Genomic DNA, 18,012 nt, shown 5'->3' with positions numbered 1-18,012 from the left:
GCCCCTCTTGCCTTCTGAAAGTGGGGAGACGTTGCCTGTTCTGAACACTAGTTCATGGAACCTCCCAACTTCTCCTGAGAGCTCTTCACCTGGGTCTTGTATAACCCAAGGCGGCACTAATTTATACACTCATAACTCAAGAAAAACCAAAGAACTTTCTACGAATCCCCCCAAAACCCGACTTACAAATACTTGAATTATTGGAGGATTGTTAAGATATTATTTCAAAAATAGATTCTTACTCTATTGATACATAAATGTCCCTGCACACTTCTCTTGCCTGGATCATGTCTGTATACAAGTTCCAGATTCAATATTCTCACTTTCAAATATTTGCTGATGACCTCAAAGATTCATGATGAGTACCGGTTTATTCTTCTGCTCAAACAGACTTGAATCCTATACTGCCCATGAGCCACTTAGCTGGTGTGTGTGTTTAGGTGACTGTTGGGAATGCTGGGACATTCTGTCTGGTATTATAGGCATGCTCTACTATGTCTGGTTTAGGTGGTGCTGGAGACAGAACCCAGGCTTCATGCGCTAGGGAAACTCCATATCCAACTGAGTTACAGCAACAGTCTATCAATGCTGTTTTTTTTTTTTTTTTTTTTTTTTTTTTGGTTTTTCGAGACAGGGTTTCTCTGTATAGCCCTGGCTGTCCTGGAACTCTCTCTGTAGACCAGGCTGGCCTTGAACTCAGAAATCCGCTTGCCTCTGCCTCCCAAGTGCTGGAATGAAAGGCGTGCACCACCACTGCCCAGCTCTATCAATGCTATTTTAAACAAACTAAACTTTCTTTTGATTCTGGCACCCAGGATTGAGAGTCACAGTTGGGTTTTCCTAAATGGAAAAACTGCCTTTGGCCACTATAAACACAGATCCTGGCATGCTGGGCTAGAGTGGGAGGGAGTGGGGGACTGAACAGTTAGGGTGGGCTGGGGACAGGGGTCAGGTCTGCCTGCTCCGTCCCATTCCTGCCAGAGGCATGCAGAAATGGCCATTCTTTGCTCCAGCTACTCCTCCAGCATTCCTGAAAGTATTTATACAAGTATAAGGACATCCTTGCTTCTTGCGGTAAGGGAAGAGGAGATGGTTTTTGAATCTAGACCTTCTGCCCAAGGAGCCCATGAGATGATGTCAGAAGCTTCTTTCTATTAGCTCTGCTGTAGCACACAATAGAATTTCCCCCGTTACATGCCACAAAATGAAGCAAACTCTCTAATCTGTTACCCCCACTGAAGAGTTCCAAAGAGGACCAAGAGCGGTCTTTAACACAGCTTTAGACTCAGGTCCTAACTATGAGTCTCACTGTGCTACCCAAGATGAATCGCTAGTGTTTTTCTCATCTTCAAACCTCTCAATGCTTTCTGTACTCTGGGACACTCTGTAGTCTTTCTCTTCGTGGGTGGAGAGTACAAAGACCTCAGGCACAGAAGAGTTCAACAATCTATTCTTTGGAAACAGAAATGCAAATGTTTATTAATTTTTTGTAATAGAATTCTTTTAAAATATATTATTGTTATTTTACTAGTATTCTACTACCACATTATTGTTATTTTATATGTGTATGTATGTATGTATGTATGTATGTATTGGCGTATGTGTGTGTATGTATCCATGTGCTATAGTGCATTATGGAAATCAGAGGACAACTTCTGGTGTCAGTTCTCTTTTTCTACCCTGTAGATTTGGGGGATTGGACTCAGGTTGTCAGGTTTTATGTGGCAAGTTCTTTTAGCCACTGAGCCATCTTACTGGCACATGTCTCTGTGGCTGTTGAGACTGAACCTCAAACGGATCATTTGGACTTAAATTTACTTGCCGCTGAGGATGGTCTTGAATATCTCACCTTTCTCTACCTCCCAAGTGCTGGGATTACAGGTGTGTAGTACTAGGCCCTGCTTCCTAATGTTGAACTTAATTTCTTCCCCTGGACTGGTCCTTGTAAGGAAACTAACTCCCTAGTTGTTCTTGGTTGCTATGACTTCATAGATGTTGGCAACCTTTTGGTATTACAACATTTGATTGCCACCACTAAAGTGCAGAGGTTACAGGTTGTTACGTCACCATTCCTGGTTCTGCACTTCCCCCCACCCCCAAAATATACCATGACAGTACAATATTAAAACCACACTCTCAAGTTGTAAACATTACAAACCACATTTCTACATGGCACGGCACTGCTACTGCCTTTTGCAGCATCCTGCCATAGAGTTCCAAGCAGCATGCATTAAATTTCACATGCCCTTTAATTTTTTTGATCTCTTCATTTGCATGCATCTATTTTATAATCATTCATTCTGGTAATAAAGCCAGCAGGGTTTGAAATTGAGCTGAAGTCCCCGACGCTTTGGAGGAATTTATGTTGCATAATTGTACTGGTCTCCCTGAGAACAAATAGTAATGCGGGACTTAGCATTTCACTTGAGGAGAGTCAAAGTCTTTCTCACAGCCTACTGGTGATGTACTGGAGGGATGGCTCAGTGGGTATCCTGCTTGCCACACAAGTGCAAGGGCTGAAGTTCAGAGTCCCAGAACCTACAATGATATAGAAGCTGTACAGGCAGGGCAACCTGCCTGTAGTCTGCAGCTCTCATGAGGTGGAACAGGCTATTCCCCCAGGGTAAGCTGTTTAGAGACTAGCTGAATCAGTGAGACTCCTGCCTCAGTAAATAAAGTCGAGAAGAAATGAGGAGGATAGGTGCCCACACATTTAGGCATACATATACATTTGAAAGGAAATTCTTTGGGAGCTGGTGAGATGCCTCAGCCAATAAAGGTTCTTACTTCCAAGCCTGCTGATTTGAATTTGATATTGGAAGGAAGAAAGTAGTTCTGGCAAGTATCTTCTGATCTCCACAGGCATGGTCCTCCACCCATATGAATAAAAAAAAAAGTTATCTAGTGTTTGTTATTGACTAGTTATGAGGGGACAATTCAGAAAAGAAAGGGAATGTACGAGTAGCAAAGAACATGTAAATTTAAGAGCTTCAGAAAATGACTACACTGCATACATTTCGGTTGCTGTGATAAAACACTATGACCAGAAGCAGCCTGAAGAAGAAAGAGTTCAGTTTGGCTTATGGTTCCGGAAGGATAAGAGTCCATCAAGGCAGGAAGACTTAGCACTGGGCAGCGGGCATGGCAGCCAGAGCAGGAAGCTGAGTGCTCTTATCTTTAACTTCATACTACAAGCACGAAGCAGAAAGCAAACTTGATGTGGGGTGAAATTACAAACATCCAAAGCCCAACTCTGGTGTATTTCATCCAGCAAAAGTACATCTCAACCCCTCAACCAGTGCTACCCACTGGGAACCACTTGTTCTGAACCCATAGGGCATTTCTGGAACATGGAAGTCACTCCGGTAGGTGGTTCTGGTTTAAAGTATTTTGTAAGCTTGTGTTGAACTATCTGCCTGGCCTCTAATCTCTTTTGAATTGCCTACTGGCTAATGGTGTTTTTCTGAGCTCCTTTATATGCTGTGGACAGACTGGGGGTCCTGGCTCGCTGTTGGATGGATACTAGTTCCTTACAATGTGAACTTCTTCTCCCAGAACACAACAGTGTAGACAGAGAAAGATACACAGACACACACACACACACACACACACACACACAGAAATACAGAGATACAGAGAGACAGCCAGAGACAGAGAGAGACAGAGCAGAAAAATATGTTAAGAACCACCTCTCAGAAGTGATACTGTCCCTCTCTTTGTGACATTACATCAGCTCTCTGCATAATATTCCAGTGGACAAATGAGAAAGAAGGACCTTTATCTAGCAGAGTCACTGAGGCGTGTGGTCCTCAGGATCCAGACTTCAGGGCTGAGCTGTGCCAGCCTGCCTGGGATAGCTTCAGACTCACCATGCAGAGAGGAAGACCTTCGGTGTCTAATGTTCCTGCCTTTATCTTCTAGGTGCTGGGATTACAGGCAAGTGCACCTATATCTGCTCCATGCAGCACTGGAGCTCAAACCAGGGATCCTGCCAACTGAGCTCCTTCCCAGGCTACCAGCTACTCATTTTGGGGATCTGATAGGGGGCCAGGCTAGGGCTAGGCATAAGCTCGTCTCAATAATGCAGGATATTAGGATGGGTGGGTGATGGGTAAGGAGAAGGATGGAGACCTGAGTGGTTCTTTCCAAATGGACTTTTTAAAAAATGGTGCTTCAGAGAGCCAGCGAGCGAAATAAGGAGAGAGGCTGATTAGTTTTATGTTTTATGTGCCTTAAAAATTAGGAAAAGTGTCTAGTTCATCAAAGGAGAAAGTGCAGTTCTTCTGAGCATGTCTTGGACTTTATTCCATGTTTTCAGCTATCTCAATGTTTTCTCAGACAAGGAACAGCTAAGCACTAACTAGTTCAAGCACAGAAAGGGACTTGGCAGAAGAGGGGGTTTGATCAGGGAACCCAGATCTGACTGCAGCAGCCCGTGGGAAATGAAAGCTGCTCGGTGCATCTTTGAGGAGGTTACATTTCTCTTTAAATACTTTCTAATATTTTACTTGACCAGTTTCTCTGTGTGCTCACCATTCATGTGGCCCAACCTGACTCCCAAACCCCAGCTTCTCAGCACAAGCTCTGAGGCCCAGTGCTCACTGCAGTTAATGTTCACTGGGGTTTTTAAGAGAGGGCTTTTATTGACTGTCAATCAGAAAATGTACAGGCTGACCCAGGCTTAGACTGTCTATTCATCAGCTGGTTGCTTGGAAGACTTGCGGAAGGGACCCTGAGGGAGACAGGCAGTTAAATTACATACTGGTACATAGTCTCTTTTAAAAAAATTATTTAAAACAAATTTTAACTTTAAATATATTTTGATCATATTTTCCCCTTCTCTAAGTCCTTCCAGATCCTCTTGCCCTTCCAACCCAACCAAGTTTAAGTTCTTTCTCAAAAAAAAAAAACAAGCAAAAGCCCTAAAACAACCAACCTCCCCCAAACTAAGAACACAAAATAAAATTCCACCTAAAAAAGACACAACAAACAAGCAAGCAAACAAACATACAAACAAAAACACTGCACCAAATTGCAACCTAATAAAAGCTCACATAAACATACAAAAAAACCGCTGGAATCTATTATGTTTTGCTCAATTACTCCTGAACACAAGGCCTATCTGGAGTAGTTGATATATCCAGTATCACTCCATTAGAAAAAAACCTGACTTTTCTTTTCCCATCTGGTATAAGTGACAGTTTAGTTGTTAACCTTTATCCTAGTGGCTAACTATTCATTCATTCATTCATTCATTCATTCATTCATTCATTCATTTAAAAATACAACTAAGTAAAATGTAAGATAAAACAAACTCTATCACATCGAAGGTAGTCAAGTTAAACCAACAGAAGGAAAGGAGCCCAAGAATAGGTATGAGAAGCAGAGACCCAGTTGTTTACACATTTGGGAATCCCAAAAAAACACTAAACTGAAGCCATAATATAAGCACAGAGGACCTGGTGCAGACCTGTACAGGCCCTGTGCACGCTGCTTCAGTCCTTGTGTGTTCATATGGTCTTTGCTCATGTTGATTTAAAGGGCCTTGTTTTCTTGGTGTCCTCCATCCCCTCTGATTCTTCCACTCTTTCTGCTTCCTCTCCTGTGTATTTCCCTGAACTCTGCGAGGAGGGATTTGATTGCTGGAGTATTCCAAGGTCTCTCACTTTCTTTGTAATGCCTGTTTATGGGTCTCTATATTTATTCCTATTTGTAGGAGAGAGTTTCTCTGGTGATGATTGAACAAGTCACTCGTAGAAAGGACTCTGATGAAGACAAGCAATTAAATTATACAGGGTTTCTTACAATAAGTAGTGAGTAAGTTTATGGACAGTCATTATCTGTTTACCACTTTCCATGTAGGAGGAAAGCGGTGAAAGGCTATCATAGTTCCTTTTCCTGTTGCTGTGATAAATTCCTTGGCAAAATTAACTTTGGGAATGAAGGATTTGTTTTGGCTCATAGTTCAAGGGTAGAGTCCATCATGGTGGGGGAAGTTCGCATAGCAGGAGTTCTAGGCAGGTGGTCATATTTTTAGAAGAAGCAGGCAGCATAGGGTGAGAAAGAGCAGGGAATTCTGATGCTCGATTGCCCTCTCCTTTTCATGCAGTCTGGGACCCAAGCCTATGGGATGGTGCCACCCACTCTTACTTTGGGTTTTCCTACCTCGGTGAATTTGATTAAGACGAATTGTAGAAGATATGCCCAGAGGCTAACTTAATCTCAATTTCTCGAAAGGGTGTCTAGAGGCTTGTCTCTTAGGTGATATGAGAGCATGTGAAATTGATGATTAACACTAACCATCACAGTAACTGAATGAGATTGGGTTAATCTAAGGGAGCTCCATATGGGAACTATAGTCTTTGAGGTGGTAGGTAGTGCCAGGTTTTGAGAGTTCACCGAATACATAAATAGAGAACGGAAAGGGGATAATTTGGTGTAGACTTTATATTGTGTAGAGCAAACCCTCTAAGGCATTCAACTATCTTCTTTCATCATCTCAAAAAAATATTTCTAAAGAAATGCTAAGTACTAAGCTGTGTGTAGCTCAGTTGGCAGAGTACTTGCCTGGTATCTGCAGAACTTTAAGCTTGTTTCTCAGTATTGTATAAAACATGGTGGTATGTGCCTAAGACCACAGCACTCAGTAGTTAGAGGAAGAAGGGTCAGGAACTCCCTCTTGTTCATTCTTGAATGCATTACAAATTTAATCTCAATACAATAAAAGTTTAATGTAAAGTACACGTACTTATTAGAAGATTGTTTCTTCAGTGAAATAAACTCAGTTTCATGGAAACTAATTCTATTAGCCTTACTTATTTCCTCTCATTCTGTCTAGTCCTTGACCATTTCCACATAGACAACTCTAGGTTATAAGTTGGTGTTCAAGGCTGATTTGTGCTTGGGAAATGTTGTTGTAATTGAAAGACTTATTTTATTTGAAATTATGTATATATTACATGTGAGTGTCTTGTGTAGGTGTGGTATGTGTTTTGGGGTCCATCTGTGGTTCCACACCCTTTCAGGGTTTCCAGACTCAGTTGTATCCTGGGCTGGAAGGATGAAGCAGGGCCCAGAACCGGTGGAGTTCTGTAAGATCCTTCTCCAATGATCTTCAGTGAAATAGCTCTCTGAGACATCTGCATATTTCCTTATTTGTGGTGGGCTTATATGCACACACTTTATTTGGGTTGAACCAAGGGTTATATAGTTTTGGGGAAGGGAGTGAGTATATCAAAGGTCAAAGGTCAAAGGTCACTGGCTGAAGGCTGAAGTCCTGAGACGCCTCATTCGCATGGAGAGGCATTCCAGGGATCTCAGGGGCAGGGCTACAGTGACCCTTCCTCAGGTAGGCAGACAGTGGCCTCTGGGACCCCCCAGGGAGAGAAGAGGATGCAGCAAAGGGAGTCTGGCATTGTGCACTGAGTTCAGGACTTCCAGGTAATGTCAAACTTAGACCTCAGCAGCAGGGTTTCCTGACAAGTAGGTTCGTGCATGCTTAAGCACAGATGTCAGTGAGGCTAGGTAAAGGTATTGGATCCCTTGGAGTTTGAGTTATAGGTGGTTATAAGATGCCTGACATGGGTTCAGGGAACTGAACTTGGGCCCTCTGCAACAGTAGTAAGTGCTTCCATGCCATCTCTCCAGGACCCTGTTGCTACAGTTGAAATACAAACAGGTCATAGGTTAGAGCCATGCATTCAGTACAGACTGACAGTACTTTGTGACCATCATTCAGTCATTCTTTAAACAAATATTTGTCTGGCACCATTAGAAGTCTCACAAATATTAAATAACTCACTGAAGTTACTAATTAATTTTATTAGTTAGTAGCTAAATTTGAAAAAAAAAAAACCCAACATCTTTCTACTTATGCATTCCAAATTTAACATATTTTAAGAGGATTAAATCCAATCACTAAACATGCTAAAGCAATTGTTTTCTAGTAGGGTCATGTTCAGATAAAATCTGCATAAAGAAGAGAGAATGATATTGAATTATCTACCGCTATTCAAATTTAAAGAATTTCATTTCCAAAAGTATAAAAACCCAAATCATGGGACAGAGAAGTCGGCTCAGTGTGTAGGATGCTTCCTATACAAACATGAGAATCTGAGTTCAAATTCCCCACACCTATGATAAAGCATTTGTAATTTCAGTGCTGGCAAGGTAGAAGGAGAGAACCCCAGGGCTCTCTGGCCAGTCAATCTACTGAATTGATGAGTCCTTGTCTCAAAAAATAAGGTGGACTGAGGGACACACCTGCTGTCAATCTGCCTTCTGCATGCATACACACGTGTATGTACACCTCTCCTACCAGGAACATGTATACATGTGCCTGCATGTACACACACACACATATACACAAATACCTTTGAAACATTTTTTTCTCCTCCCTTTGGTCAACATCCTTTTCATAAACACATATAGATAGGAGAATTACTTACTTAGTGCCTTGCCTCGGATAAGCTCCTCCCACTTTGTCTTATTTGTGTGTGTGAGTGGAAATTTCCAGTTATTATTCTAATCATGGATATACTTCATTCAGGTGCTGTTCCACTCAGATAAAATAAGTTTACATAAAAACCTTTATCTTTGTTCTCCAGAGAGAAAAATGTGAGGGTGGAGATGTTCAGTTCTTTGTTTCCATTCACTTTTGGAGGAAGGGAGCCCCGGAGAAGATATTCCCATAGTGGAGAGACTGGAAGATGAAGTGAAGGGTGCCATTTGTTCACCATCCAAGTAACTTGACTTCCAGATCCACAGGCACTCACTCCATGAGATCATTCTGTGATGATGCCCTGCACTACAATTAAGGTACTGGAAAGCAATTTGCATCTTAATGGAGTTGCATTGTGAACTTCATCCCCATGTCATTCCCGTGGCCCCTCAGAATCTTTGTCTTAATGGATTCCTGGGTCATTTTCTCCTCCAAAATCCATTTATAGGACAGAAGTCCTTATATGAAATTATATTTGTCTTTAAATTATTAAAAATTTAGTAAATGCAGAAAATTAAAATTAAAATTACAAGCAATCCAATTTCCCAATGACATTTACAGTTTACATTTGCCTTATAATCTCCAGTGTCTCTTCTCTCATCCCTCAGGGCTCTTTAGAATAGCGATGACTACAGAGGATGCATATGCTAGAGAAACTACAACATTCATCATGCCAAAAATTCTCAGTCTAGCCAGAAGAATCCAAACAAGCCCCGTATCACTACCTTTTCACTTGCTGGGATAAAACATAGGACCAAAGCAACTTATAGAAGGAAGGGTTTATTTGGGCTAATGGTTCCAGAGGGATCAGAGTCTATCATGGTGGGAGAGTAGCTGGCAGATACATCTTGAACAACAAGCATCAAACAGAGAGAGTGAACAGGAAGAGTGAACAGGAGGCTTTTGAAACGTCACGTTCCACCTTCAGTGACATATTTTCTTCAGCAAGGTGGGTCATACCTTCTAAATCTATCCATATAGTACTACCAATGGAGGACCAAATATTTAAATGCTTGAGACGATGGATGGCATTTTATTGAAATGTCATATCTGAAAAATCAGGCTTGTGACCATGTATACCTCCAGGTCTTAGCCCACAAACAACCTGCAAACACTGAAAGTTGTGGTTAAGGAGGATGCAGCTCAATTGGTACAGGCTTTACCCAGAATTCTCAAAACTGTGGTTGGATTCCTCATGAACCAGGCATGACTGCACACTCCTGTAATCTTAGCTCTTGGAAGGTGGAGACTGGAGGATCAGAAATTGAAGGTCTTCCTCTGCTACATAATATATTTGAGACCAGAACAGGATGCCACATATGACCCTGTTTTACAAAAATAAAAATAAGTGTTGTGGAGATGGTCTAGCTAGTAAAGTGCTTCCATAGCAACCCTGATGGCCTGAGATAGATCTTCCAGAAGTCATGTTAAAAAGCTAGTCATAGTAGCCAGGGCTTGTAATCCTAGCACTTGGAGATGGAGGCAAGCAGATCTCTGGAGCTTCCTGGTTAGTTTGTCTAGCCTACTTCTTGGTGAGTTTCAAGCTGATAAGAGAACCCTTTTCCAAAAATAGGGCAGTGAGGTATTGAGGAAAGACATCTGACATTGAACTCTGGTCATCACATGTGCAACTAAACATGTCCATACATACAGCCCATGTACACAGAGCGGGGAGGGAAAACCAGCCTTCCATCCCAGAACAAAGAAAAAAGCAATAATTCATGCAACTGTTGGCATTGTATGTACAGATACAACATCTGTAGCAACTCCCTCTGTTTATTCTCTGCTTATTGTCAGGTCTGTTCAGACTGAAATGTGTTACTGCTTTAGGGCTTTATCTATTGAAATCATGTGTTTTTCCTTGTGTTCAGGAACCCAGGAAGAACAGAGGAGTGCCATTTACTGAGCTATGGCACAATTAAGATTATACATTGTCAAGTCTCGTTGATTTGTTGTGTTTTGTGAAAGATGTGTCTGGCCTCTATTGTTTTTATTATTTTTCAGCTGTCCTAATTATTTCTTTCATTTGATTTTAATTCAGCTTTCAAAGAGGAACTGTCTTACCAGGTGGTTATTATGTTTTTTTTCCCCCTTAAAGCCTTTTAAATCTTATGTAAAAAGATGTCCAAAGAAATCATTGTTTTGACAATTACTTGTAGCATATTGATGACCCCACTGAAGGGGGCACCTGTGTTATCAATGTTCATTTCCTGCTATTCATGCCCAAAAGATAGGATGTAGGCTCAGCTTTTCAAACTCTTTCATTTCCCTTGCTCTGTAAGTTAGATGGTAGAGTAATTATTAGAGATGAATACATGTCTAAAAAAGTAATCTAAACTTGCATAGAATGTGTGCTGGATAGTATTATGTCAATTTGACACAAACTAAAGTCATCTGAGAGGAGGGAGCCTCAAGAAAATGCCTCCATATGATCAGGCTGCATGAGAAACTGGCTGTAGGGCATTTTCTTTATTAGTGATTCATGGGGGAGGACCCAACCTATTGTGGGTGTTTTCATTCTTGGGCTGATGGTACTGGGCTCTATAAAAAAGCAGCTGAGCAAGCCATGTGGAGCAAGCCAGTAAGCAGCATTCCTCCATGGCCTCAGCATCAATTCCTACCTCTAAGTTCCTGCCCTGTGTAAGTTTCTGTCTTGACTTCCTTTGATATTGAACAGTTTGTAAGTCAAACAAGTCCTTTCCACCCAAAGTTACTTTGGTCATGGTGTTTTGTCACAGCAATAAAAATCCTAGCTAAGACATACTGCTTGCTTACACTTTTAATTTTCATGAGTTGGATTTTATTACTGTTCTATTTTAATACCTGAGATATTAAAACTGATGAGAAAGAGGAAGAGTGGTTCTAGAGGTCCAGTGGAGAATAACATCAATGACACCTCCACGAGGACTAATGGGACAGTTTCCTGTTTATCTTTGGGAAATGCAACAAGTACCGTCCCATTGTTAAATGGGTAAATCAATTCTATTCTGCTAAACAGACATGTTATCAAATGCCTCCTGTATCTTATGTTTATTCCCATAGATTAGTGCTGCCCTCAACATTAGCTGGAGAAACCTCTCTATACAGTTGCCCAGTGGTCAATTAAGAGATTTCTAATTCGTCAAAGAGCTGAGGGTGAGAACAGTGCTCAACTCTAAATGGGACAGCTATATCTACCCTACCTGAAGCTCGGGAAACACTGAAAAGGTATGGGGAAACATAAGACTTGCAGGATGGTAAGTGATGCTCTCTGGACATGGCTGACTAATGCATTCAGAACTCACTGTGGCTGAGGCTTCCAGCATGAGGTCTAAACAGGGCCAAGCCAACAAGATTGGTCATCATTCCAGCAGGTCACCTGAATCAGGCTCAGTCAATTATACTTAACTAGAAGGGAAGGGGAAGAAAAAGAAAAAGAGAGAGGTATGAAGGTGTGAAAAGGAAATGTTGGGGAAGAGTGGGAAGAGGGGGAAGTGACAGAGGAAAGTTGGGCATGGATATGATCAAGAAACTATCAAAGAATAAATAGAAGATATTTACAAATCATTAATAACTCAGACTCTGTTCTACAACTTCCCTTTGTGAGACATGGTGCTGTGTTCATTGGTGAGCATGCCTCTTGTTTCTACTAGCCTTTCAGAAGGGACTTGGGTGTCCTGATCCTTTTAGAGCCACCATCTCACCCTTTGACACGTGTCCTTAGAGCCCCTTCACTGACTGGCATAGTGATGTTGGCTTGTCTGGGCCACCTTTACCTTTCACTCTTGGAATTTTCCAGACTGATTGCACAGTAGGGAGTGATTTACAGTGTGGCGGCATGAGATTATTACCTTGACAGTCAGGCTCCCAGGAAGGCCATCATGTGTGCAAACACTTCACACCACAGCTAACAGCACATACCCCGCTGCAGAGAGGCATTCCCAGTAGCCTCATTAGATATGTCTACCAGTTTTTGGCAAGCACTCAAAAGAGCTGATGAGGCTCCCCACACATTCTGCCTGCTTTTCTTTTCTTTCTTTATTCCTTTCCCCCTACCCCTTACCATACGGTATATGTGCATGTACATGTGGGTACTCCTAGAGGCCAGAGGGACACATCAGGTGTCCAGCTCTATCCCTTGTAACAAGATCACTTGCCAAATCTCAAGTTACTCTAGCTTCTAGAAAGCCTTGCCATCCTCTTAAACTCTGCCCCTCACAATGTAATGTCCACTCCTGGCTTTTACAAGGGTGCTGGGAAGTCAGCCTTAGGTTGGTCTGCTTTTATAACAGGCACTCTTACTGAAAAGCCATTCTCCAGCTAAGCCTACCTTTCTTACTGGGATTGATCAAAACTCCTTTGTGTGAGGGTGTTGTGCCCAGGTAGAGATCCCCTGAGCTTTGGTCTTTTTCTCTATAAAATGGGCTGTTGGCCTCTCAGAAGAGTGTGAGGGTCTATAAGCATATGTGAGGGCCATCAAGACGGCCCCAGTACATGTAAATTCTTGTCCTTCCCCTTGGAGACATTTCAACCTCAAATCATTTCCATAGCACAAGCGAATAGGAGTATGTGGAGTCCTCACAAGAGACAGTATGTAGGTGCAATATAGACTCCTCATATATGACAGTTGTTTCTAGAAGAACAGCATAATATGTGAAAATCATCTGGGAACTGGGGTTTCAAAATTTGACAAGGATAATAATAAATTGTAATAAAATTTAAGCTGAGCCTCCGCTTAAAATACAGGCCATTTCACAAATGGAATGCAACCTTCAAGCCTTCTTTTGCTGTAGAAAGTCATGCAGACAGACTGAGGCTGTGAACAACACACACTAGCACCCATATCTGCACATGCATGGATCCCATGCTGTTGCCTGCTGGAGGCTGTGAGGCACAAGAAGAGGCACTCAACCACACCCACATTTGCACATCTACCTCTCATGACACAGGCGGCTGGGAGTTGTTCAGCCACAAGTGACCCAAACACCTCTCTGTGCTCCTCTATGCCAAGAAGGGCTTCATTGTGACTCACAGAGCCATCCCAGTACCAACATCTTCCTACCAGTTTGCATCCTCTGGAAATGTCCTGCCAATAGCCAAAGGAAGGCTCATTTGTGGAAGTATGCAGGCCTTTTCTACACTATCTAATCAAGCAACTCAAAACTCTTGTCTTTGCCTCTGCTTTAGTACCTCTGGGAAGGGGAGATTACATCACCACTATCTTTCCTGAGAATTGGCAGGAGTGTCTCTGTGGCTGAGCTTGGATAAAAACATGGTCTAATTAGAAACATGTAGAATTGCTAAAATAATTTTTTTGCTATGCTTGGAAAGCTATTTAGAAAATGCAGGTGATAATGGGACAATGGCCTTTTGTTAAGGCTGTTGAAGCCTATGCACATGCTAATACTGTGACAGCCTTTGAGAACAGAAGAAAAGTGGGGTGATTTGATTCTGACCTGGGACAATTTCCCACTTCTGGTTTCTCATTCTTTTGTGCCAACTTGGTTCCTGCTTCTTTTCCTGTCTCTTCCTCAGGGAGGGCTTCCCTCATCTGCTAGAGCATTGGCTTGTGACACTACCTGTCACCTACGATGTACTTATATCTCTGTGGAAAAGAAGCACAGAGAGAGTCCAGGACTATGTGGCTCTCATCTAAATTTTGGCTCTGCACCTGCCCTACTTTGTGACATTGAATAATTATTTTTATCTGTCTCACTGTCACACGTGTAAAATGATATAATAATGAAGTTGTTGCAAGAATCAAATATAAAACCAAAAAAACCAAAAGCAAAACAAAACAACAATATCCTAAAAAACACAACCAACCAAAAAAAAACCTATAAACAATAAATCCAATGTTTTTAAAGATTCACATAGATCCAGGCATACTGAATAATTCAATAAATATAAGCATAAAATGTTCTCATACCAAAGTGAACTTTAAGCTTCGTAGGAGTAGGTTGTCTTGCCATATTTCTGTAGGCTCCAAAGCCCATTAATTGTTTAATGGTTGATCAAATACTGGCCAAGAGAAATGTCTGACTGCCTGAAGGTCCAGAAGTTAGAGAATCAAATCTGATGTGTAACTCTCCACAGAAGCTATGTAAGGTGAAATGACACAAGACTTCACCCATGGAAGGTTCCATCTTGTGAAACTGCAAATACATTTGTAAGGGGCAAGCCTCAACAAGAATACTGTGTGATGGCTTGTATATGCTTGGCCTAGGGAGTGACACTAATAGAAGGTATGACCCTGTTGGAGTAGGTGTGTCACTGGGTATGGGCTTTAAGACTCTCATTCTAGCTGCCCTGCAAGCCAACCTTCCACAAGCTGACTTCCAATGAAGATGTAGAACACTCAGCTCTGCCTGCACCATGCCTTCCTGCATGCTGCCATGCTCCCACCTTAATGATGATGAAGGACTGAACCTCTGAACCTATAAGCCAGCCCCAATTAAATGTCCTTTATAAGACTTGCCTTGGTCATGAAGTCTCTTCACAGCAGTAAAACCCAAACTAAGACATACTGAAAACGGAGTTTCTGGCTTACTAGAAGCCACACAGAGAAACAGACAAATGCCAATGATGGAACTGTGGTCTAAGGGCAACAGATACCATCTCAAGGTGGCAGAACTTGGCAACTTTGTCTCCATGGTGTTGGTATTGCAGGTATGAAGGAACAAAGGTTGAAGGGGCCTATGGAGTTTTGTACCACACTTCTAGAGAGCTGCTGAGGCCAGGTCATGATGTGAAGCTAAAGCAAATTTCAACATGTTCAATACATTAGACTCATGGGATATAGGATGTCCACTGAAGAAAGTTTCAGGCACAGAGAGAAGCTAGGTAAAGAGAGAGGCTATGTGTGTTGCAGGTAGCAGAGGCGGGGGAGTTGCTCTGTGCAGGAACTTTGTAGCCCAGGTAATTGTATCATGAGCCCCAGAAACCAGACTTAGAGCTACAAGATCTGGTGTTTGTCCTGCTGAGTTTTGGCTTGCTTTGCTCTGAGCTTTTCTTGCTATTCCCCAATCCTACCCTTTGAGAGGAGCATGGTGATTCTCCTCCACCGTATGCTGAAATGATTTTTTACTTTACAGGCTATCACAGGTAAAATTTACCTTTTGTTTCCGAAGAGACTCTGCACTTCTAAACAGTGTTGGAACTGTTAAAAAGCACGGGGGCTTTTGACGTTGGATTGAACACGTTTTACACTATGAGATGGCCAGGAGCCTGTGGTGACAAGAAGTAGAAGGTTATGGGCTAAAAGCAGCATTCTGAGGTGTCAAGTTGACAAAGGATAGACTTAGGAAGTTTGACAGAATCAAGAATCCTCTAGGAGACAAACTCGGACATGTCTGTGAGGACTTTTCTAGTCTTGGTTAATTGAGGTGGGAAGACTGATGGGGTTTTTTTTGGGGGGGGGGATTGGATATTTTCTTTATTTACATTTCAAATGCTTTCGCCTTTCCAGGTCTCCCTTTGGAGGGAAGACTCATCTTAAATGTGCACACCACCATCCCAAGGACCAGGGGCTCATATTACATGGAAGAAGGACCCATGCTGAGCTTCAGCCTTCATTCCTTTAAGCTTCCCGGCCATGAACACAATGTGACTTATGCTCTGGCTGACATGACTTTTTGACCACGGTGCACCCTTGAGCTGTGACCCAAAATAAACCCTTTCTCCCTTAAGTTGCTTTTGTCAGAATTCTTCTGCAGCAACGGAAGTAACCGAGGTCAAAGGCATAAGTAGTATTAGCATTTGCTTTACACTGTTTTGTTTAGATTAAGGCTATATCTCAGTTAGCAGAACATTTGTGCAAGAATCACAAGAGAAGCCTAGAGTTTCCTCTCTAGTCTTGGAGGTGGGGAGCAACCAAAAGGGTGACACTTCACTCTTACTTCATTTTTCCCAAGAATGCCTTTTTTGTATCTTTAAAGAAAATTCTTTCTTTATAAAGATATCTTTCTTGACACCTCCTAGAAGTCCACTGGTGTATATAAAGAAAATAGCTTCAAAGCCCACATTATGCATCAGAGTATGGGTTAAAAGTGTTTTAAAGACTCACATTTATAGATCCTTTTTAACCAAAGTAAAAAATTCAACCAAATGGTTCATCTAAGAGTTTTATCCTTGTTTTGTGAATTTTGAAAAAGGAATAAAAATGTGTATTTGCTGCAATATAGATTCACTCTACAAATTTTCACTCTAAAAAAATTACATGTTTTATGAATTTTCTTCTATTTCTTTCTTTTCTTTTGAGAAAAGGTCTCACTATGGATTTCAGGCTCATGTCAAACTTGCAGTCCTCCTGCCTCACAATTGTGAATGTTAGCATTACATTCATACGCCACTATGCCCAGCTTATCATGTGGTTTTAAAATGTACTATTGTATTAACTCATGGTACCTTTGGAGAAGACACTAATGCTGCTGCTTTGTTTAGACACTCACATCCTATGACTGCTAGGTCCAGAGAAGTTGAAGTTAGAAAGCTATGCTTCAAACAGTGTCTCTTCCCTTCCCATGTTACCACTGCCCATTTCCCCATAACTACAGATGCTGGTTTGAGTCCTTAGGCTGTAGGTTCCAACCTTGCTGTGTAGTGAAAAATTTTGGTTTCCTTAAAAATACAGAAATGTTATGTGAGTATGTTTTTGTTTTAATCCCAGGTGTGCAATATGAGGCTGCTTTAGGTTGTTCACGGTAGCAGACTATGATTGGTCTCATGCTCTGGCAGGGTGTGATTCTGCAAGCTAAAGGTGGATTATATTTAAAATTCTGGAGACTCTGAGAGTATATATAAAAGTGCCATAGCTCTGAGAGGGGGAGGCTCCTTCTACCTCTGTTGCTGCTGCTGGTGCCTGTTTCTATAGTTTGTTAAGTGGTCACGAGAAGAGAGACAAGAAGAAATTAGCTATCCTGATGATGAAGACTGGACTTGCTCCAAGGAACCCAACATCCTTAATCATCAGGAAGTAGTCTAAAGAGATCTTTGCTCCCCTTTTCCTCTAACTGTCTTTCTCTCCTCCCTAGTGTTGGGGGTTGGAAGGGGTTGGGATGGAGAAGGGTGGTAGATATAAGAACCCAATAAAGCAGCCAACATTGGACTTGTCTGTTCATGTCACAGAGGTCACTTTGCTGTTTCTTTTTGTGTGTACATGTGTATATGTGTTGTGTATATGTGCATGCATATATGTGTGCCAATAAGCAGAGCTCATGTAGAAGCTCTGGCCTCTGACCTCACATGATACATTGGGTATCTTCTTCTGTTGTTCTCCACATTAGTTATTTATCTTTGTGTGTGTGTGTGTGTGTGTGTCTCTGTGTGTGTGTCTGTGTGTGTGTGTAGCATGTGATTGCCAGGGTAAGAGGAACTTTTTAAAATTTTTGTTTTTACTTTTATTTTCACTCTTTATGTACAGTATATCCCAACCACAGTTTCTCCTACCTCTGCTTGCCCCAGCCCTGCCACATTCCCCACTCCCCCAGATTCACAATGAGCAGAGGATAAAGATCACAGGGACAGGCAAAAAT

General features: G+C 41.8%; 1 long non-coding RNA gene across 1 annotated transcript in view; it reads left to right on the top strand.

Annotated features, from left to right (window-relative positions):
* Positions 1 to 17,601, top strand: part of Gm31813 — a 101,285-nt gene extending 83,684 nt beyond the window's left edge. Inside the window, exons 5-8 of the long non-coding RNA XR_001783797.2 lie at positions 8,607 to 8,817; positions 10,542 to 10,567; positions 11,543 to 11,707; positions 15,948 to 17,601. This is a non-coding gene — a long non-coding RNA (predicted gene, 31813). The remainder of the gene's footprint in view (positions 1 to 8,606; positions 8,818 to 10,541; positions 10,568 to 11,542; positions 11,708 to 15,947) is intronic.
* Positions 17,602 to 18,012: the final 411 nt, after the last annotated feature.

The sequence above is a fragment of the Mus musculus genome, chromosome 3, assembly GCF_000001635.26.
Source record: "Mus musculus strain C57BL/6J chromosome 3, GRCm38.p6 C57BL/6J".
In the NCBI taxonomy this organism is placed as follows: Eukaryota; Metazoa; Chordata; class Mammalia; order Rodentia; family Muridae; genus Mus; species Mus musculus.
Note: the sequence above shows the minus strand (reverse complement) of the source record. Positions and strands in the feature narration are given on the sequence as shown.